General features: G+C 41.7%; 1 protein-coding gene across 2 annotated transcripts in view; it reads left to right on the forward strand.

Annotated features, from left to right (window-relative positions):
* Positions 1–12,406: 12,406 nt before the first annotated feature.
* Positions 12,407–22,853, forward strand: part of LOC118783205 (G protein-activated inward rectifier potassium channel 2-like) — a 32,763-nt gene continuing 22,316 nt past the window's right edge. For both annotated transcript variants that reach the window (XM_036536957.1, XM_036536958.1), the window contains exon 1: positions 12,407–12,793. The gene's annotated coding sequence lies outside the window, so the exon portion shown is untranslated. The remainder of the gene's footprint in view (positions 12,794–22,853) is intronic.

Below are 22,853 nucleotides of genomic sequence, written 5' to 3' on the forward strand. Positions count from 1 at the left end.
TTTTATAAGTGCCTTACCATGGAAACTCCTCATATTGCCAAAGAGATTTCATAAAAGCAAGTTTTAATGATAATGATTTTTTCTTCCTGATTCGCAAACGCTGTGCGTTTGTTAGAACGAAGCACAATATCGGTGTTATATCTTTTTTATATTATAAATATATATACTGTAACTTATGCATTTATACACTACGAGTTGATCTCAGCCAGTCAGGCCACAGAAATAAAAATTGCAGTAATTAGGGATATATAATTAAAGTATTAAAGAGAAGGATAAGGGATACCACTTCCCTTGAATTTTTTGTTAGTTCTGCATTACAGTATTTTGTCTGAAGTTGCCAGTTGGTAGCAGAAAGCTGATTGCATAAGATATCAAAATGTGCCTTACCTGGCATTTCAGACCTATAATATGCCTTAAGGTTTAGGAAACAAACCACAATGCCCACAGGGGCAGTCAGGCTAGTAAGCCCGTGGAAAGAGTTTAGTTGGACACTGCAAGCAGTTTTCAATAAACCTTGTAAAGCCCATTTTCTTTATGCAGTAAGGAGATCCAACCAAACCCTTTCCCGAGGTTTCAGTTACTCTCAGACTTTGCCAGAGCACTTCAAATTATTCTCAAGGTTTGAATCGGAAATCTGAGAAAAGATAAGAGTAACCAAAAAAAAAAAAAAAAAAAATCAGGGACTCTAACATAGGACTGGAACATTGAGACAAAGGGAAGGGTACAATGAAAATGTACTATGATGCATTATATGTTTTATACTGTGCAATTACAATAAAATATTTTTGAACCAGAATGTGCTTTTCTCATATTAATATCTGAAACATTTCTCTGAGTGAGTGTGAGTGAGTGAGTGAGTGAGTGAGTGAGTGAGTGAGTGCGTGCGTGCGTGCGTGCGTGTGCGTGCGTCTGCATTGTTACACTTAGCAGATTCTATCACACCAGCAGCGTAAAATGTGATTTAGCTGTTACTGCCACAAGAGGGCAGATTCTTTATCAAAATGCACGACTGTTCAATTCCATTCAGCACAGTACTTTTCCAGTAGCACTGCCATGAACTTTCAGAGCAGTTAAAGAGGATGCTGTCCCTTTAAGCCAAGTGCTGAGTGATATCTGGGTAATATAGTCACAGTTCAGCGAGTTCATTTCAGTAAACTGTATATGAACTGTATTTTAAGTTTTACCATGTGCTACTGTGAGTGCATTTGGAAAAATATATTTTCTCAAACTCAGAGTCTCCATATGTATTTATTCAGGTACCTGCTGAAATATAGGAAACCCTAAAAAACCCTATAAAGTTTAATAAACCCTTAAGAGTTCAACTGAGTTGAGACCATAGCATATGATTTACATGGTTTTCAAGCTCATCAAACCATTCAGCCTTGTGGACTTGAGCATTATTATCCTAGAAGAGACCACTCCCATTAGCAAGCACCCCCTCTCAAAGTCACTTAGAGTTCTTCATATAGCCATGGTAGCTAAAATATTGGAAAACTGGGGCTGCCCAGAATTTTTATACATGACATGATTATAATTTATAATTAATTGGTTGTCTCTGTGGTGTGTGTGTGCAGCTCGAGGGAGAGTGTCCGGTGTCTCATGACAAAGCGGAAGGTATGGAAGGAAAAGCCCAAGAAACGGCCACAGTTTCATGAGCTCCATAAAAAAAAGTTTTTTTAGAATGTTCAACAGCAATACCCAGTAATTTCTTAGCATACAGAGGACCGCTGTCCCTCAGTACTTCAATGTACCCAATAATGTCCGCAGCATCTTCCTCCTGCAGGCCTCAGACATGGTGGTATTCTAGCCTGGTGGAGAGACACATGCTGTAGCACATAGCAGCACTGCATGACCTCACACTGTACATCGGACACCTGCAGCTGCACCGAATTGCTTTATTTCTCTCAGCTTGGGGTGGGGGGGGGGGATTTTTACCATTATCCCCAGTGCACTGGCAATCCGCTGCTCCCAGCCTGAGGCCAGCGGCATTTTCATTAGATGTGTATTAAGCTGGAAATGACTATTTGTCCTGGGTAGAGGAACTGAGAGAAAGATTAGATTCCTCAGCCCAAACAGTGATGGGGATCGATACACAACACCAGCAATTTCACATTGGAAAAATGGTGTCAGGTTCTCCGAAGATATATCTAAATGCTAAGGGAAATTACATATATTTTTAGAATCAGAATTTCAGGACATTAAAATGGTGGTTTGTTTGGCATACTAATGAAAGTGAACTGATTTGGAGTTTGTTTGAAAAAAAAACTGTTTCCAAATGTTGCATGCACTCACAGCAATAAATCATATCCTTCAATAGAATTATTACTGTGCTACATTCTGAAGCCTGGGTCACTCGTATTCTGTTGAAGACACCACTTTCTAAATTTAACTGAAGTACCATAATGAAATTATACTGATGTTTGACCAGAAGTTAATAAGATGGGAAAATGAACTGTGGGCAAGCTCCCAAAAACAGTCTGAGTATTTTAGAATCAAACTTTGGGATTATTAACAGGGCTCAGGGCCTTGCAAATCACTAATGGAATAATAATTCAGAATGATTTGAAGCATATTTAATTCAATTTGCCCAACATATAACTTGTACAATGTCTGTTGGGCAAAAAGAAATAATTAAGCCTTGGATTTAGTTTTATTTTAGAGGTCTGGTTAGGGAGAACAAGTGAGAATGTTTTACATTAACAACACTAACATCCCCTCATGTCTTGCTGATACCACATGTACTTAGGAGTGTGGCCACGTTTAACTTTATTTTTAAGAGCATGTATGTCATTACTGACATTTATAAAAACATTTCTGATTGAGAGTGAACGAGAGTGCAGCAACCAGTCTCAAATATCTGCTTGCATTTGGTTGCTTTATGCATTGCATTGCACTGCTTGCATTTGGTGTGTAAAGGGGGAAAAGCATCGGCACAGAGAGAAAAAATGGAAACCGCAGGAGATGAAACAGGCGTCACTTTGCAAACACTTTTGAATGCCGTCTTGTCATCAGTGATTACACCCACCACATTCAAATTACAGTGAAGTCAGTTAAGTTTCAATGAGCAATGAAACCATATGTAATTAGTATTCAGTGGTCTTTTTTTTTTTGGGGGGGGGGGGGGGGGGGATCAAGTGTTTAAACCACAGGTAGGTAGACAGATAATTAACTACATCACTGCTTCAGTGAGTGATAATGTAGGCAGGCCATGCGCATTTAACCACATCCATCACCAGACCCTGCAGCAGCACAGCTGAATGAAGAGCTGTTAAAATTGGCAGCTCCAAATATGCAAATGCAGCCAGTTAATAAGAACACTGCATTCTGGTGCAGTTGCGGAAAGGTCATCAATTATAATATGTCTCTGAAATAATAAAAATAGCAGCCATTGAGTGCGTTTTCTTAACCTATCCCCTCATATTGTTACATTTGTTATATTAATAAGAGAAAACCAAAAGCGCTATTCTATGCTGACATTTGCTGCAAAGTGTGTCGTTATGCCGAGATAATAGGACACAGCTTGTGCGGCAGTAATTCGGTTTATTGAGCCATAACTCCTGCTTCCAGAGTCTGCTTGACCGGATATGTCATCACCCACTGCAGGTCCGCTGGTTGCTTGGGGGCAATGACAGCTCGCCATGTAAATTCACAGGAGGAGTGTGGAAATGAACACATCCTGGTTCCTCATTCATTGCTTGGCCAACCATTGAAACCTGGACGTGTAGCGCTTCTAATATTGCTGACTCCTTATGGTTTTTTCCTTGTGTTGTACTCTACCTCACTTATACGTCACTTTGGACAAAAGCATCTGCCAAATGAATAAATGTATGAATAAATGTAAATGTCACTTCACTACTTGACAACACAAGCCTGTTTCCACTGAACCCACTGTCGCCCACGTCAAACCCACTATCAGCCATAGCAAACCCACAATTGGCCATATCAAATCCACTGTCGGCCATAACAAACCCACTTTCACCCATATCAAAGCATGGGCGGAGAGAGGCTGCTGATGGCATGAGCTGAGGTTGGACCTGGAGGGGGTGGAAACGCAACACAGACCCCCCGATCCAGCTAGGTGTGGCTGAATCAGGGCTGATCCTCTTAGCTTGAGGAATTATATATGTTTACATGCACATAAAGCATTTGATAGGGTATGTCAAGGAATTAGACAATTATATTTGTGGACTATAACTGGCAACTCCAATAACAGCAACTAACTAATCTAATGTGAATACTTCAGATAATCTTAGGCATTCTGTAATTGTTTTGTCGGATATATTAAATATATTTATACTTTATAGCAGGACATTTATTGTATGGAACACTAGGCTTGGTATGCATTTTGTGTTAAAGGTGGGTAAGGTAGACAGGTATGGGAATTTTTCTTTGTCCTAGTATCTTTTTTGCATACCATCTTTCCTTCTCTACATTAATCTTACATTTTGATTTTCAGCATGCTCTAATATTTGCCAGAGTTTCCACCAGGACAGTCACTAGACAAGGGTCTTTCTTAGATATTTCCCTATACGTTACTTTCCTTGCTGTTCCAGTGCTCGTGATTATTTTAGCCCTTTCCTACAACTATCAGTGTCCAAACAAAACAAAAAAAATAATGCAGTTGCAGATAATTAAATTTCAAATCATTATCCCTCCACTAGGTTCCTGTCAGCTCCAGGGTACCCAGATGGCTTTGGGAAACAGCTGCACCATGATGAAAAAGAGAGCAATTGTTTATCCATCGACTTTGGTGAAACGTTTTCTGTAGTCGATCCTGAAGCCGCCAAGCCCGACGCACCGCGATTAATGGGTCCTCTGAGAGGGGGCCGCAGCTCTTCATCTACCCTGAGACAAGAGGTACGCTGGCCCAGGTGGGTGGAACCCTGCCTCTCTGTCTGCCTGCGCCGAGCATGTGGGTGGAAGGCCTGAAATAATCACTGAGGTTAAGGCTGGTGATTAAACAGCACACGGTGATGGCATGGGCCTGGCAGATGACTGCCTCTCTCAGAGCAATAAGGCCCCTTTTTGCAGCTCTGTGAGAGGGAGATGTGGAGAAAAGCAGAGCTTGGATGTACCTTGCCCCCAGTGCCATTTCACTCAAAGCCCATGTGAACATGTGGCTCCAGAGAATGTGTTGTACTTAATAAACACGTTTACCCAGACTGTTCACCTTTTTACTTCTCTGATCTCGCTGGAGTGCAAAGACACCTCACTGTTTTATAGTCCCAGGTATTGACCCAGTCCTCTCTCACAGATCCAGCCTCTAACCCCAGACATGGCACTCGCTGATTTTGAAGGAATTGTTTGTGTGAAGCTGGCCAAAACCTCTCCCATAAGAAGGTATTGCATTAAAAAAATAAAAATCAGGAATGGATATGTACAAAAAAACACAAAATGAACAATAAATAAAGGGCAAAACCAGTAAGATAAGAAAACAAAAGGGCAATATGGCAAAAACAAGGACTAATGCATTTTTTTAAAAAGCAAAGTAAAAACCATAAACCCTCCCCAGTTCTGTCTTTGCTTCCTTTCCTGACCCCTCCTCCTAACCCACCTTTTAACACTTGGTGGGAGTGGCTTTTCAACTAACCAATTTCCCAATTATCCAATGCCTTACCCACTAGACACAGGCATTCTCATGCTTTTGACTGTTTGGAGGTGAACAGGTTGACAAACAGTTCTTATCATGAGTTTTGAAAATGAAGATGCATAGGGCCCTTAATCAACACATTCATACACATTTATGAATAAAAACAGGAAGGATTAAAAACTGTCCATAGCAAAGATTGCATATTCACAATCTTTGCTAAACAGTTTGCTACTGTTTGTTAACAGTATATACAATGCCAATAAATGCCAATTTAATCACTATACCCGTGTATGTGTGCTCATTTTGTATATGCGACCACCACTGCTGGTGACATTCCCCACATCCCCCACCCCCAGGAAAAAATAAGATCTAGAGGAACACATCTTGCAAGGGACCTGAGTTTTCTGTACAGTGGTCACTACATTACATTAGTGGCATTTAGCAAACATGCTTATCCAGAGCAACTTACATCAGTTACAGTTTTCCAAATGTTATTCATTTATACAGCTGGATATTTACTGAGGTAATTACCTTAAGTACCATGCCTAAGGGTACAGCAGCAGTGGCCCAGCAGTCAATTGAACCAGCAACCTTTCGGTTACAAGTCCTGATCCTTAACCACTATGCTACACTGCCTGCCGTAGTCATGCCACTGTTTTTGCTATGGTGTTGCTACAGCCGTGCTGTCTTCCTAAACACTCTATCAAAGAACATACAGGCTCTCACTGTAGCCTCTGTCTCCGGCTATAAGAGAGAGAAAGTGAACACATTGTTAACCTGGTAGCACAAACACACTCTGGTTGTTTTACGGTTGCCTGCCTGCGGTTACAGCCTTGCGTGAGGCAGAGAAAGAGCCTGTCTGATTCTGGTCCAGGAAACAGAGGCCAGCCAGCAGGTAGGCCTCAGCAGGTGGCACTGGAGCTGGCTCTGATCCGTTCCACCCTCTGATCACACACTTTGACTAGTGCCCCCCCCAGCATGCAGTCTGGTTCAGGACCTGGTGAGGACCTACCACCCCCCCACCCACTAACATATCTCATCAGACTGCATCTTGGCTCCCTCAGTTTATCATAACTTAAACTTTTACTTTCTTGTTTGCCACTGTAAGGTGTTATTGTTCTTTTTGAAATTTATGCCAGCACTTTGGTGTTTACAATGGCACAAACTTATCCCAGCGGTGTGTGGTGGGTTGGCCCATGCGTAGATGTGGTATATCTTGTTCTGTTTGTACCACTAGCCTTGTTTTTATTATTATTAATTATTTTTATTAGCTGTACTTTTGCAAGCTTGTTTTCTCCGTCACTCTGGTTTAGAGAAACTAAAGGTAAAGGTAGCTGACCTGGCCTCCACTGACTGACTTCCTGTTCCTGTCTGTCAGTCTCCTCAGAGCCTCAATGTCCATTCAAGAAAAAAAGAAAAAGAAAAAGATGGAATGTGCTCACTCCTGGGTTTGAGTGAATTATTAACTCCGCGGTTGCCGATTGGTGGTTTCCCTGGCTCTGAAGAGCCATGCGTATGGGTGAGGGGCCCCTCCTCGGCTCCTGTCATATTTCTCGGCGTGAATCACGGCTCTCTGCTCTCCCCTACCCCCGGCTTCGTTAGTACAATCTTAATGTGCTTGAATGAGCTTGAGGGATGACTTTGTACAGCTTGTTCCCTCGGCAAACAAGAGAGGCCAGCTTAGCACGAGCTTAGCGGGGACCACACATTTTCCAGTGTATGCCAACGGGCTGCTGGAAGTGTGAGCGCAGAGATGTGTAAAAATTAACGTTTGAGTGTCTGTGTGTGTCTGCGCGTGTGTGTATATGTGCGTGTGTGTGTAAGTGTGAGTGCACACGCATGCATGTGTGTGTGTGTGTGTGTGTGTGCGTGTGTGTGCGCGAACATGTGTGCATGTACATGTGTGCTTCTTGGATTTGATCTACTTTGCACGCAGAGATTCCCTTATCCCCTCAAGGCAAAACTCATTACACTCTGCTTCTGTAGTAAAGGCGACTCACATTCACATTTGTGCAAAATCATTTCAAATCAAGTCGTTCTTGTGAGAAGCGCAATTGCTTCCCAAGAAGTCATTCCCATTGACAATAATTACGTCACACAAGATAGTTTTGAAAATGATTCCTTTTTGTCATTGAAAAATCACTCTGCTTTGGGGGTCATCTCCCAAGAGCAAGGCTGTAGTCAGATGTCATAGAAGTTAAAAAATGATAATTTAACATATATATCTCCAAAATTATTTCTGTTTGATAATCTTGAGAGCAAGCATAATTCCCCTGTGCAGTAATATTTCTGTCTGTTTTGCGGAGCATCTTTGGGTGATATATGTAAGGAGAGATGATTATGTAAACATGGGCAGTCATTTCTGTGGAAATTATTGCAATGAAAAAAAAAAAGCTTCTTCCTGTGATTTCTGAATTGATGGCTTGCCTCCACTGCCATCAATTTCCATAACAGCCCTGCTCAGCTCCTAAAAATGGATTTCTAATTGAGAGAAACAGGCCACAAACAGGATCCATACTGATTTCATCAAGCACAACAAATCGGGGACGGTTGCCTTTCCCACAAATAATGGTTTTACCTTTCTCGTCACTAGCAGAGAGATTTAAATTTTTACATAGATGGACCGCAGATAATCACAGATCCATTAAGACAAGTTTCTTAAACTCCACTTCAGTGCATCGCCTTGTAAGCCAAAACTATGTAAAGGTGGTGGAGGTTGTAGGGATTACAGGTACGTGTATAAAATGTGTGTGTGTGTGTGTGTGTGTGTGTGAGTGTGCGTCCATGTGTGTGATGTATGAGTTCTCCCCATTGTTGTGATGTATGTATTCTCCCTGCTCTCAGCTATGGTGAAATCATTTACAGATCTGGCTCTAAGGGTGCTCTGGAGATGTGTGATGCTTTATGGCCTTCTGTGGTCAGATTGTAACTGGCGCTGCTTGCAGTATTCACCGCTGCACACTCTACTCTCCCATTCACTAGCTGGCTTCACTTGCAAAACACCAGACGCATTGGCTCTTGTTTACCTAAAAATCACTTCTAAGTTCTTATTCCCCCCCTGCCTGGAGAATCTTCCGCTTGTAATTACACCTTGAAATCAGCCAGCTATTTTCAATTAAGAGTTTGCAAAGTCCACATGGTATTTTGGTGCAATTCATTCCAGTCTGCTGCAGTTAGACACGGGAACAAACCACAGAAGAGCAGACATGAAATTCCTGTCAGACTCCTGTTCTTCTTGACCTGCTTTAGCGTGGCTCATGTGTGGAGTGTAGTGTGTAGGGTGTACAAGGTAAAGTGTTCTGTGCATCAGCTTGTCTGTATTTGTTTGTATCTGTTTTCTGTACTTCCTGTGTGACTGTACAGCTGTGCTTTTTTGCCTTTTGTCCAGCACATAATTGCAAATGAGAGCTTCTCTCAACTGACCTTCCCGGTTAAAGAAAAGCGAAATATATAAATAAGTTACTTTCAGTTTAATCCAAAACTCTCATGTTTAATTAAACTGCAGCTTTGCGGTTCAGTCAAAATGGATCAGTCATGTTCCACGCCCCTCAAAGAGTAGATGGTGGTTATTTCAGAATTTAGCCTGTGGATTCCCGTGATGATCTGCATGTTAGTTCCCCTGTGCTGTTCATTACATTACATCATGTTACATTACATTACATTACATTACATCACATCACATTATGCTCGCTTAGCACACACTCTTAGCTAGACTTACATTGCTTACACATTGTCCATTTATGGAGCTGGATATTTATGGAGGCAATCTGGGTTAAGTACCTCGCCCGAGGGTTCAGCAGTGGCAGCAGTGGCCCTTCTGGATTTCAAACCGACAGTGTTTGGGTTGCCAGTTCTGCTTGTTAGCGCTGTGCCACACCGCTGCCCTGTTCTGCTCCTCACCCCGGACACACCCATCAAACAGGGCCTCAGACCGAGCTCCTACAGAGAGGAAAACTCCACTGATCTGCCAAGGTCTGAAATCCCGGCTGCATTTTAACGTGGCAGTAATGCATTCTATCATGGGGGCTGTAAACAGGCCTCAGAGACTGAAAAATGATCAATAAAACCACGAGAAGCTCACAGTTAAGCTTCATCAGCGTGATCTATGGGTGTTTTGTATCGCGATCTTTGTACTGTATTATCTAGTGTTGCACAAGATGTTGCATGACATTTTGGTTTGGTTTTATAAAAAGCTTAACTTGGTTTAACATGTAGCAATATCAAAAGGGATATCTACTACATTAGTAACACTTGTACCAAACAGGCACCACAGTTGATTCCTCCATACAGTGATGTCTCATGGCCAGCAACATGATTGTTTTTCTTTTGTCCAGCACAAACGGGAGCAGTTGCACTAACATTACAAGAGCATATTTCACAAAAAATAGCACCAAACATAAATTTATCTTCCATTTTCAATGACCATGGTAAATTAAAGTATATGGGTACCTACAATCAGTCACAATCCGAGAAATACTTTCAGCATCCATCTTACTTACTTCATCAGTGTAACAGTGAGGAGATGACATTGTGTTTCTGGACTTCCAAGCCAGGCAATTGCCCAGATATTAAATTCCTCCCCAGACATCCACTCCTGATGACATTACAGCCTCTCTGTGTGACTCACCTGTGACTGTTGAATAGATTCATAACCTCCACATACAGCTATAACGGCTTCCCCAGTCGTACAAAGGAGAATTATATCTGATCATAATGGAATTACAAGGACAGTATTTTATGTGGGTGGAAAACTCCTTTTACAGTATAACTGGATGCTTAATGTGGAGCGCTCACCTGAATTGAATTGAGCTGAGCTGAATACTTGTTGAAATTTTCTGTCTTGCCTCCCTCAAGCTGCTCTTGCAATGAAGGGAAAGATAAATCGTTAAGCACTGCAAGGTCTCTCAATCACTTTCAGAGAAAGAGTAAAAAAAACAGTAAAATTGGTGCTGCTTTCCTTTTAATTCAATAGATTGTAATCTTTTCCCGCAAATCAGATCTATACTGCTACTCTCAAACTCAACCATCAACACCAAGACCACACACTGCAGCCAGGCCACATTCCAGAACCTATGACATCACCTCTTATAGAATTTTAACTGTGCTTTAACATTCTTACATCCAGTTCTGCTTAGACAAAAATAAGACAGGCGATCCACCAGTGTATGACACTGACTTGGTAATGTTGGATTACTCCATGACACTATATGTGTAAGGCAGCATGACAGTTAGTATGCTAGCTCCATGATGTAAGTTCCCAAGCCACCCTTGGAAAGTATTTTCAAGGAAACACTTCACATTGCATTGTAAATTTGCTACCGAACTCAAGGTCTGTGAAATCAAATCAAATGTATAAAATTATGTTTAAAAAAACCTGTAGGTCAATAATGGTTGATTCATATATGTTATATGTTTACATAAAGTATTGTAGTTTCCAGCATAAAGCCAGTTGCCTCTTATATATATGTTATATATAGGAAGCATATATATATCAGCCTCCCACCAACTGCTCTTGTGTAATTTTCACTAAATTGATCACATCTCAGATAGAGTAGAGAGAAAAAAATCTAAAGATCCCGCACGCATCATCGCCAAGTTCTGTTACATGAAACATGACAAGGGGAACGCACCACTGTTCAGCTTTCTGTCGACAGCGCCTAGCGCGGCCCTTGGGTCTTTCAAGGCGCTCCGTAATGCCCTTCGGAGAGGAGTCGCTTAGTCAGTGCTGTTTCCAACATGTTTCCCAAATGAAAGGACACGGGGTCACCTGCGTCACGCTGTGACCACGCATGCAGTCCGCACAATTATTAGCGATGCGCGGCGACACGAGAGCGTCACAGGCAGTCAAGAAGAAGTGTCGGTTTCAGGCTCGCCTGCACAACCGTGAAGCTGTGTTGAAAGAACGTAAATCTATTTTTACTGGAAGACATACAATTCTTCAAATAGAATTCGTAGCCCTTTTCCTTCATGGGCAAAGCCAAAAAATTGAGTCCTTGGGCTGCCCTCATGCTGTCGAAACGGAGTGATCGGGTTGTTGCCAGCCAGTGCCTGCATTTCTAATTAAAAATATAATGGGATATGCGATTTGCCAGAATGAGCCTGCTTTCAACATTCGTGGTCTGTACACCTGCTGAGAACAAGTTTATTTCCGCAATGGAATCATTATATCATTATCTCCGTTTACACAAACGCTTCTCACCTCTGTGTAGGTGCTGTAATTTTTCCAAATCAGCATCACAATCTACGCCTTCAAGAGTAACAGCCTTTCTAAAAATGCTAGTGTGTTATTGTTTTAACCCTGGGTTGAGTGTATAAATCAGTTATACAACTGCAGTAGACAGCAGGCAGCACTGTGGATTCAAAGTACTACGCTTGAAGAGCACGTTCCAGAAAGAGTGGATGAGAGAAAATGACAGCCAGTTCACAACTGTTTAAATTGGCTGAGGAGTATTATCATGTTGTTGTATGGCCCATAAAATACATAATATTCATCGCTGTTCACGTTATCATACGTATTACCCATGAATCTTCCTATACATGTTTTCTTTTTGCAGATATAATGTTTACATTACGCCAAATTACTTTGAATGTGTGTGACGCGCGCGCGCACTAACTCATACACACACAACCCCAACCCCCCAGGCCCCTATGCCCACACCACGAGAGAGAGAGAGAGAGAGAGAGAGAGAGAGAGAGAGAGAATTCACTAAATCCTGGCAAGACAGAGACGTTTTTCCTTTCCACCATGCAGTCCCATTTGTCGTTGTATTCATCCATCAGCGCTAGGCAGAGAGCTTTCTTTTGGATTCTGCTGACGATTAGTCTTTAAAATCATGGATTTCACGATGTTTCCTAATGTGATCCTTGACTTCTCTTTCGCGGAAGCGATTTTTCTTTCCATTTTCCGTTTCTGTTTTGCGGTCACTCTAAAACACGGTCGTTGCGATCTGAAGGAGTATTTCAAAGCGCGTCTTTCTTCGTGTTCTCTCTTTTCTAATAATTACTAAGAAAATTTAGGAGCTTCTCTAGTTCAACAGGAATGCAGAATGTCAGAAGATTTTTTTTTCCATGAGATGTGAATAGAGTTTGAATTAATCGCAATTTGCATTAATTCCTTTATTCGAAGCATCCACAGTCGCAAGCCCCGGTGCAAATCTAAGACACAGGACCATGTATGAATGAAAACAGTGTGCCATGAAATAGGTAGGTAAAACATCTCATTTGATGTCTTTCTTTGCTCCCTCTTCGGACATCGTTCTTGATCCTGTGTATTCCTTCTCAGGAATATCAATAATTAATAAAGAGTATATCAAATTAGTATATAGTGGAGGAGTCAGTTGCATAACAGTCTTGCATAGTCTAATTTTATTAAACATGGGGTATATTCTCAGTTCCCTTAAATGGTTGAGATGGTCACAAGCCGATCAAATTACTTTTTGGATTTAATAAACGTGAAATGAGAACATGAAGGTCCACGGAGGCATCAGAAGCGTTAACAGTTTGTTATTAAACTATAACGGTCATTTGCTTTGGACGATTAGTGGGTCCATTAACGTGTAGACTTCGTCCCTAGTGTTATGGCTACATGTAAATGTCTGTATATGTACTGAACATACACAGCTACCAGGTGTTTCTCTACATATTCAACAGTAGACTACTTCGGCATGACAAAATTGTTTTGGGGGTTGAATGTGCCCTTTTTTAGAATAAGTTGAAAGAGCTGTCACGATATTGCTCTTGGGTCTTATGCAAGGTGCGAAACGGAGCTGTTTAGTTTGATTTACTCAGAGTAGGCAATTATATAATACATTACTGTAACAATAGGCATAATATCCAACATAATGTGTCGTAGGCCAATCAAGGGAACATCTTCTGGACGGGTCATTATTCATACAGTTGTTATATTTAGGATAATTCCAGGCACTCAGCAATCTTCATTACATTTAAGACTGATGTTATTGTCGTCGCGGAGAGGTTTTTGGTAATTAAGTGATGCATATTGGCTATAGATACAAAAGAGCTCCATCTCCATGGCGACCTGGAAAGCTCTAGTTCAAAATCACCGTGTGTGTGTGTGTATGAGTGAGTGAGTGCAGCTCGGGGTATCTGGTGTCTGATGACAAAGCGGAAGGTATGGAGGGAAAAGCCCAGAAAACTGCCACAGTTCCATGAACTCCATGAGATTTCATAGCCCTGTCTACAGCGAGAAAGGCGCGGTCAGTGAACCGAGGTCATCACCGGGCAAGCCTGTTGAGCTCATACTAGGGCCGTGAAAATGGGCTTTTGGAGACAGTTTAAGTAATCGACAGTCCACTGTCGGCTGCTAAATAAGTGCATATTTAGTACTTATATTTCTGACGATGCTCCACGTAGTATTACAAAAAGTACGCGTCTGATTGTGCAGCTCTGATGTTAACGCGGTTTAATAATGCGCGTTACTGAAGTATGATTTCGCTATAAACCCGGGAATACTAATCCTGATACAACCTACGTTGATCCATCTTTCCTATGGTATGAGGTATTTTGCATCAGACAGCTATTTTACTTCGGAAATCTGTGTTAAAGAAGCACATACATACTTTACAGACAGCTGTTTAGATCACGCGTTTCATGTGGTTACGTAAGACAATATAAAACAGCAAAAAGGGGGACGGGAGCCTTAAACGAAACGGATTTCCTTTTTTCCCCACAGAAATGCAGTCTCACACTCGACCAACTTGCTCACCTCTGTGGCTGAGAGAAACGCTGGGGAACGCAGCAGTAGCAACAGATTGAACAATGACACGCAGATCGCTGTAACTACAGTCGTTTTCAGGAGACGAAATATACTGATTTAAATATTTATTAATCGACACACGCACGCGAAGTGGTCCTGTCAGAGCAGCGCTGATTTCTGTTCTTTAGTTTTTGTTTGCGTATCGATGGTCCTCTAGGTTGCTATGGAGGAAATGTGTTTTTATTCTTATTTTATGTAGAAAGGTAAGATGAATTAATGTCAAAGCAGCTGAGTCAGAGTGCAGTACCGTGATTCCGCGAATGCCGATTGTACTGCGCGAGGTAAGCATTTCACATATGTTCAGCACTTGACAAAACGCACATTCAGCACCTTGGACAGCGACCCGAAAAAAACCGAGCTTACTCCCTTCAGATCCCTTTGCCTTCACATTAAAGCGTTTATATCATAGATTCGGTCGATCATATGTCCATATGATTATATATTTGTTTTGTGAACAGTGTAGTATTCTTAAATGTATTTAGTTTTATTCTAAAACCTCACGGCATTCGCTCGGTCACTGGTGTGTTGCAGGTAATTAGAGAAAGCATACGTTTCATAATGCGTGCCGCTACCTACGTTCACACGTTTTTGGTACAAAGTACCCTGTTCCACCTGTACTGCTTAATGCTCTGAGAAGGTAAATCTTGGATCCCTAGAGGCACACGAAACAGAAGGGGAAAAACTCCCACGCAACTTAATCAAGACAGCATGTGTTTCACATTTGGTGTCCAAAAATAGACAGCGTTCATAACCCGCGGTGTCTGTGGCCTCACAGGTTACGAACATTGCCACTGGACGTCTCCATAGATACAGTGCAGACATTTTTTACAGGTTCATGAATTTGATATCCCTCCTGTAGTTCAGTTCATGGCCGGCATAGGTGTGTTTACAGCTTTACAGCATGTGTCTCACTAGTAAGCCAATCTCCCCCACACTGGTGTTGGATCGTTGGCGTCTGAGTGATTTGATTGCTGTTCTCTGTTCATTTGTTCACTTCATTATGTTATGATCGACTGTGATATAAAGTAACAATGGCACAGTGCTTAACTCCAATGAAGAAATGCACACAGCATTTACTTTTCCTTGGTACATTAATGGGTATTGATATTAATACTGGGATTTGACATTAATACCAGGTTTAATCTCAGTGGTATCACACAGTGGTTTACATAATGTAGATTGTTATACTACTGAGCAAATATTCTCTAATGGTATCTAATCACATTTCTCTGCATCAAAATGAGAGAGTGCATCTGGTTAGATCACTGGCATACTGAAATGACTCTTATGGATAGCTTCATGATGCATTTCTAGTTTTTTCCCCACGCATTAACCGCAGTTGTAACATTGTGCTAAACTGTGTATGTCCCACACACATACATGCAGTATACCCACTCAAATATGTAATAAAATAGTAGACAGATTTCAGCATTACATGTTCATGATACAGATTTGGATTTAGGTGACTATTTAATTGCTTGATACTATCATTCAGATGGCACTGCAACTGAGGTAATAAAGTTTTTAAAAATGAATTGTTCATTTTTCACGAATTGCTGGGTTGAATTAATAAAGAAGTGAGCATGTGTGTGTGTGTATGACTGTGCATGTGCCTATGAGTGTGTGCGTGCTTCTGTGTGTGTGTGTGTGTGTGCATGCTCCTGTGTGTGTGTGCGTGCTCCTGTGTGTGTGTGTGTGTGTGTGTGTGTGTGTGTGTGCGTGCTCCTGCTTGTGTGTGTGTGTGTGCGTGCTCCTGCTTGTGTGTGTGTGTGTGCGCGTGCTCCTGCATGTGTGTGTGTGTGAGTGTGTATGACTGTGCATATGTCTATGTGTGTGTGCGTGCTCCTGCGCGTGTGTGTATGTGTACGTGCTCCCAATTCCGAGTAGCTCATGATTGAGTGCAAGGCCTCAATCTGATCACTCCCATGTATCTGTGTGCTGCAGTGATCGGCAGGGCTGGGAAATCAATAAATCAATGCGCAGAAGACCCCGGCATAATGCTGCGGATTCATCCCGCCTGCCGTGTGTCTGCCATTATGAGCACCGGATAGATTTAGCTGTGCGTTACCATGGAGATCATAGCGGCTGAGCTCATTTTCTCTGCTGAAAACCACAGGATTTTTTCCTCCAGCAAATTGCCTTAACGCCATAAGAGTTGTTTTGGAGAATCAAATCTGTCCAAGTTACGAAAAAAATGTGATTCATAATCCGCGTAGTAAAGTGACACTTTGATGCTTCAGAGGAAATGAAGCTGTTAGCATTGCAGTAGCATGGACTGAAAGAAATTCAGAGACAGACCACAGTTTGAGTTTCTGTGAAAGCATGTTTGTTTTATCATGTTGAATGCTGAGCAGGGAAGCAGTCACACTGAGATATTTGCAAGACACTACAAAGCAAGCGTTTCTCTAAAGTGTCACTCTAATTGTAGCATCACATTCGGCTAGGGATTGAACTCCCAGCCATCTAGGGTCTGCTGTAAGTTTTCTGATTTGCTGGCTATGTATGAAGGGATATGGCCTTAAACAGAATGTGCATAGCTAGCACAGGAATACAAGGAGCACCAGAACCTGCTGTTATCATCCAGAACTTTCTAGACAAAGGACAGAAGGAATGGGAGCTGAATACCTGGTAAAAATATATTGAATATCTCTGGTTTCAGTTTCTACCTAAATAAGTCTATTCAAGAAGTCTGCATAATGGAGCTTTAGGTTCAACAATGCAGGGAGATAATTTTTTGTTTAAGTTTCCAGAGTCTGCCATCCTGGTTTTATATATTATCTTCAGTCAAGTCACACAAAAGTCCATATTGCAGCATTGTCTTATGAGGCCCTTCACCTTCTGCCCTGGTGCTGATGCTGAGTTCCCTCTATGAGGCTCCGTCCATAGGAGGCTGCATTTAATTGGTTTTGCCAGTGAGTCATGGTCGAGCATACCTGCCACATCCCCACGTAATAATATAACCAGTTACATGCTGTGACACCAGGTGCCAAATTTAGTTAACCACCAGTTTGACATATGTCAACTTCTCTTTTCGCTGGCTTAAATTGCATTGCCGTTCAAGGGAGATTATATCTAATTACCGGTCTCCTGCAGTCGCTCATAGAATAGATGCTTAATATCTAATGATGTGTCTGCACAGGGGTGGCGCGATCCTTTCACTGGGGAATATATAATATAAATCCTATAGGAACAGGAGCCTTAAAACGTCTGCCTTGCTTGACACAGCTTTGAAAGTGATTGAGGACTTTTGCCGTGTTGATTTACAGTAATGAGAATTGCCTGAGACATCTGCTGTCACAATCTACTCTTGCATTTAGAAGTACAGAACTCACAGTCGAGGGGTTTAATTACATTTTATGGGTTCCCATTATATGAACACTGTTCTGAGTCTTCATATTTAAATTGTGACCACTGTCAAATAAATTTACATACAGGGTGCTCGTTATTTTGCTCAGCCTCCTTCTCATGTCAGTAGATGCTCATTTCTTGTTGGTTTAATGGTCTTGTGGGTGATTTTCGTTAATCTAATTGTCTTGTGGGGTGGATCTTTCTGCATTTTTGACTCTTTTCAGTTGCAATTGAATCATGGCTTAGGGTTTTTTTTTCCAAAGTTTATTTTACAAAGTTTTGAGAGCAATTACCTAAGGTAAAGAGGTCCCATTCTAAAGTTTCTAAAGGAGTACTAATGGAAAGCAAAATGCAAATTAAAATGGTAATGTTTCACTGGCTTTCACAGCTGTTCAGTAGCAGAAAGCTTAATTGCCCTGGTATATACTGAGAGCTGAGGCAGCATGCATGCAGAGTCCCAAATAAGAAGAGGGCCAAAAGTATTCACCAGTGCTCACTGGTCACAGTTATGAAACAAACTCAATTCATATACAGAAGGTATTAAGATGATACCTTCGAGAACTCTACCCTACAAAGTAGAGTCCAGTTGCATCTAATTTTAGTGAAATCCATTTACAATCTGTTTTCTTAAGTATATTCCAGAATTTATGCAGTTCTTACTGTCATTTTAATGACTCACCTTGGAAATACCTACATTTTGTTATCAGGCTCATTAACTGACTCACATTAACTGACTGAAATGCACTTTAAATGTAGGCCCTTTGGGAAAAAATATGTAAAAATACAGTTTTCCTGCATAATCTACAATACCTTAGAGTAGATCTCACTTTGATTATGCCTGAGTCTGTATTATTAATCCCACAAGTGCAATATTTCAAATGATATCAGACACCCTGCGTGTGCAACCCCATGCGTTTGAAGTTTTAAGCTGTTATTTTGAGTGAGGAGAAATGGGCGAGGATTGGAAAAAATATCCCCACTCTAAGAGGTTTTTAAGGGGCTTATGGTAAATATATTTGAAGGTGATTTCACAAGTTCTTTCTTTTGCTGTATGTATTCAGTTTGTCCGGCCAATTCCTGTTATTTGTAGGGATTTTTCCAGAACATGACCCACAGGACACCAACAAAAGAGAACTGAAGTTCTGTGAGGTCACATTCTTTGAGTCACATTGCCTTGAGACCTTTGTATGATAAATTTAGCAGCAACAGTATCTGATTATGACATATTTCTTTATCTTCGCTGTGCCCCTACAATAATCAGAAACACTTAAGGAAAAAACACATTCGGCTGGGCTCTCAGAGGCCTGGTAAAGTCATTTACCATTTGGAGAATTTTTCCAGGACAGGAGGATCTATTCGCTGTATAGTTGAATTTCAGCTCAGGGGGAAGATGGCGGTGTCCTTTCTGAGAAAAAGAGACTCAGTAGAATCTCTGACACCCTTCAGAAAGTGATCCTTGATATAGTAACTGCACTTTGTGCATGGTAGGGCCTGAGATACCCTCTAAACTGCCACAGAGACCTTGTTTCTGGGTCCTGCCGTTATTAAAAGCCTTATTTGGCTGCTATGCAGGGATCTCTTTTCACACCCTCAAATGTGTCAAAAAGCCTTGTTTAGGTGTTGACAGAGACAGTTGGAAGCCAGTGTCCTCTCAGGTCTCTTTCTACAGTCCTGGAAAGCTTGACTTCCTGTGAAGGTTATGCATGAAGTCACATTTTAGCAAACTGTTTTGCCCATTTAACCCCATATTAACTATACTTATCATCACTCATTATGACATCACAATAGTTTCTCTCTATGGAGTGCATTTGATTGCAAGATCAAATGAATAAGAAACAAAGAAAGAAAATACGTGTTTATCAAAATTCTTATCATTAAAGCTTCAACATTGCTTCTGTTCAGAGACTGCCCTCTCTTTTTTTTATAAACACAATTTTAAGTGACGCTTTAGCTTAACATGTCAGTTTAAATACTCTTTAGCATCTGAGAACAGTTGTGCTTGGTAAGTGGAGGTTACATCAGCCTAAATCAGTGACCTTTCCACTCTGTGTTTTGATTAGAATGGCTGAACCTCCTGACCTATGGCCTGAGTTCCCCTGCAAAGAGTGAAAGCCAGTCAACCCTTTCGATGTAAGCCCCTTTGATGGGATTTTATCACATTACACTGAATAGTCAGGATCAAAGAAAAATCTCCACTCCCTGTTAAATGAGGCTCAAGTAGGAATATCTGAACTCAGATGTGGATAGGCTTTTAGGGAAGAATCATGTTTTTTGAAAGTTCAACAATGAGCTTTCTGCTTTAAAGCAAAACTTACTCAGGCCTTCAGTAGACCTGGTAAGATTCCTCAGTCTATAAGAGCATGCATGTCAGATAATCAGTACAAGAAAATGTTGACTTAGAGTGAGAGCATTAGCAATGCCTCTGTCTGTGGGGATCCATATGGGAAAAATATTTCAGATGTTATGAATTTGTTCAGCTCGTATACATGTGCTACATTACGATACCCTGAATAACAGAAACAAGACACTTGATATAAAATAAAATTCATCATATACAATCTCCTGAGCACAGGGCTTGTGGAGAGTTGCGATTAGGGAACTGGCCTCTTCATTGGTAATTTGCAGCTTTAAATTACTTGCGGGACACAATGCATAATATAACAGACACAATTTACCTATAGTCAAGGCATAATCAATGTATATGGCTGTATATGTATATGCCTTCAAGATAGAAATATAATGAAGATACAGAGAGCTAAAAAAATTCATATGTGTGAATGCAGTCTTGAATGCCTTCTGGCTGTAGTGAAATATCCTGGAATTAGCTGCTGGAAGTGGGAGGTCCAGCATCAACATAACGCTTAATGTGACTGACACGTAAAACAGAAGCAGGCTTTTTCAGTGTGTGTGTGTGTGTGCATGTGTGTGTGCGTGTGTGTATGTTTGTGTGTATGTGTGTGTGTGACTGAGTGTGTGTGTGTGTGTGTGTGTGTGTGTGTGCATGTGTGTGTGCGTGTGTGTATGTGTGTGTGCGTGTGTGTATGTGTGTGTGTATGTGTGTGTGTGACTGAGTGTGTGTGTGTGTGTGTGAGTGTAAGTGCGTATGTTGGGGTGAGTAATGTCCCAGGCTGCAGACTTAAGTCCCAAACATTTTGCTGCAGTGACAGTGACGTCTGCATGAAACGAGAGACACTCTGATGAGGTAACTAGCAGGCAGACAAGACTAATTAATCCTGTCCGCCTCACGGTGCTCTCTACACAACAAGACACAAACACAGACACCTCTAAACATTAAAACAAAGGGATTCGCTGGGACAGAGTCCCTCTGCTGACCCCAAATGCAGCTCTAGCATTGGTTGCTGATGCCTGAAGGCTTGTACTCATAGCCCTGACCTGTGTGTCTTGCCTGGGACTCTGTGCTGTGTTTCTGTGATAGTGAAATTCATTTCATATCAGAGGGTTATCAGGGTGTGATCACCAGCTCTAGCCAGCTAATGGTTATCCATTCTTCTGATTGGTACCTTTGTTACAAATTATAGATTCAGCAGAGAACTATACAGGCAAAACTGAACAAGGAAAAATTATGGCAAGAAGCACTGATGGGTGGTGAATATATCACTGCTGTAACTCAGACCAGCTTTCAAAAAGACATAACTACAGTGTTCAGAGAGGCTTTAAGTCAGGCATAGAGAAGTTAAAGGTCAGCTGTCAGGGGGAGGATGGCTGGAGAGAAAGAGTAGCGAACGGATGGTGAATTACTCTCAGGCAAAGCAGGTACAGAGACTACAGAAATGTACCAGAGCGGTGATTAAGTGTAAAATATGCGCTGTCGAGCAGATGGCTTCTAATATTTCGTGGCAGTTCGCAAGGCTGCCACCTCTCTGGCAGTTTCTGACACACGGCTGGCAGTGTAGCGTGGCCCGCCTCGGTGCGTTCGTCTCGGTACTCGGTGTTCTGATCCGGGCCAGTCTCAAAGGACGACACCGTGCAGTGGTTTCTCATACGCTGTACACTGGAGGTTGTTTCTCAGTTTTTCTACAGCTCCTCGTAATGAGAGCTAATGGGCAATAATGTGCCCCCTCATCTCCCCCAACGTGAGCTTGGTTCATCTGTGCCTCCCACTGCCTGCCCTTTCTCTACTCTGATTGGTTAATTTCAATCACAGTTTGAGCTGCTTGCGTGTCTGTTTGAGCCAGCGAGCCAAAAATACATACTTGGAGCGTGAGGTTTTTATGCACACATATGAAGTGTAAATATGTGTGAGTTATGATTTTGCCGTAATTATAGCATTACTGGCCATTGGTGTTGTGTCATTATTACTGAAAAGTACTTTATTATGTGTTACATGACAGAGGTGATACCAATCTGACTACATGTATAGTCTCTCCTGTATAATTTCTGGAACATTCAGTCCATGGGGTTACGCACAGTTCTTTCAATGTTCCACTGAATGTTTCCTATACTCTGCGACACTCTGGTGAAGGGGAAGCAGAGCCGTGAGTGAGAATAGATTGCTGTGATTACACGTTATTGGCGCCGCTCTGGGGTTCCGGAACTTTCGTAGCCCGAGGCCACCCCTAATTGTTTCCCATTTGGGCTGAACCCCCTAGTGATTCTGTGAGACCTTTGTCACCGGCAGCAAACTGCAGAGAACTGAGGAGCAGAAGCAGCAGCAGTATGTTAAGTCTAGTTTTCCCACACTGCCTTCTCCTTGCCCCACACTATATTGTCTTTGCATGTACCATGTCCAATGTCGTATGGTGGCGCCGCCTATGTGACTGGATGCCTATGTGAACCACAGCACACAGTACCACAAAAACACAATATAAGTTCCGTCAGATTGACAGCTGTGTCGTAGAAGCATACAGCATCACATTGCTCTCATTTACAGCCGTTTTCCGGTATGGAAACATAGGAGTAAAATGCACATATCCAAGAAGGAGGCATCTTAGTGGTGTAGGCTTATTTATGATTGGAGTATTGAGCAGTATTGAACTGTGTTTCTCTTTTTTCCCCCTCTCCTGCAACACTGACGATGGTTGACTCAAACTAATGAGTGAAGAGTATTGTTTGGTGGTACCTCTGTGGACGACACAGTAACAGACCTGTATGACATTTGACACGCTAGACTTAGAAACT

Source organism: Megalops cyprinoides, chromosome 9 (assembly GCF_013368585.1).
Source record: "Megalops cyprinoides isolate fMegCyp1 chromosome 9, fMegCyp1.pri, whole genome shotgun sequence".
Lineage (NCBI taxonomy): Eukaryota > Metazoa > Chordata > Actinopteri > Elopiformes > Megalopidae > Megalops > Megalops cyprinoides.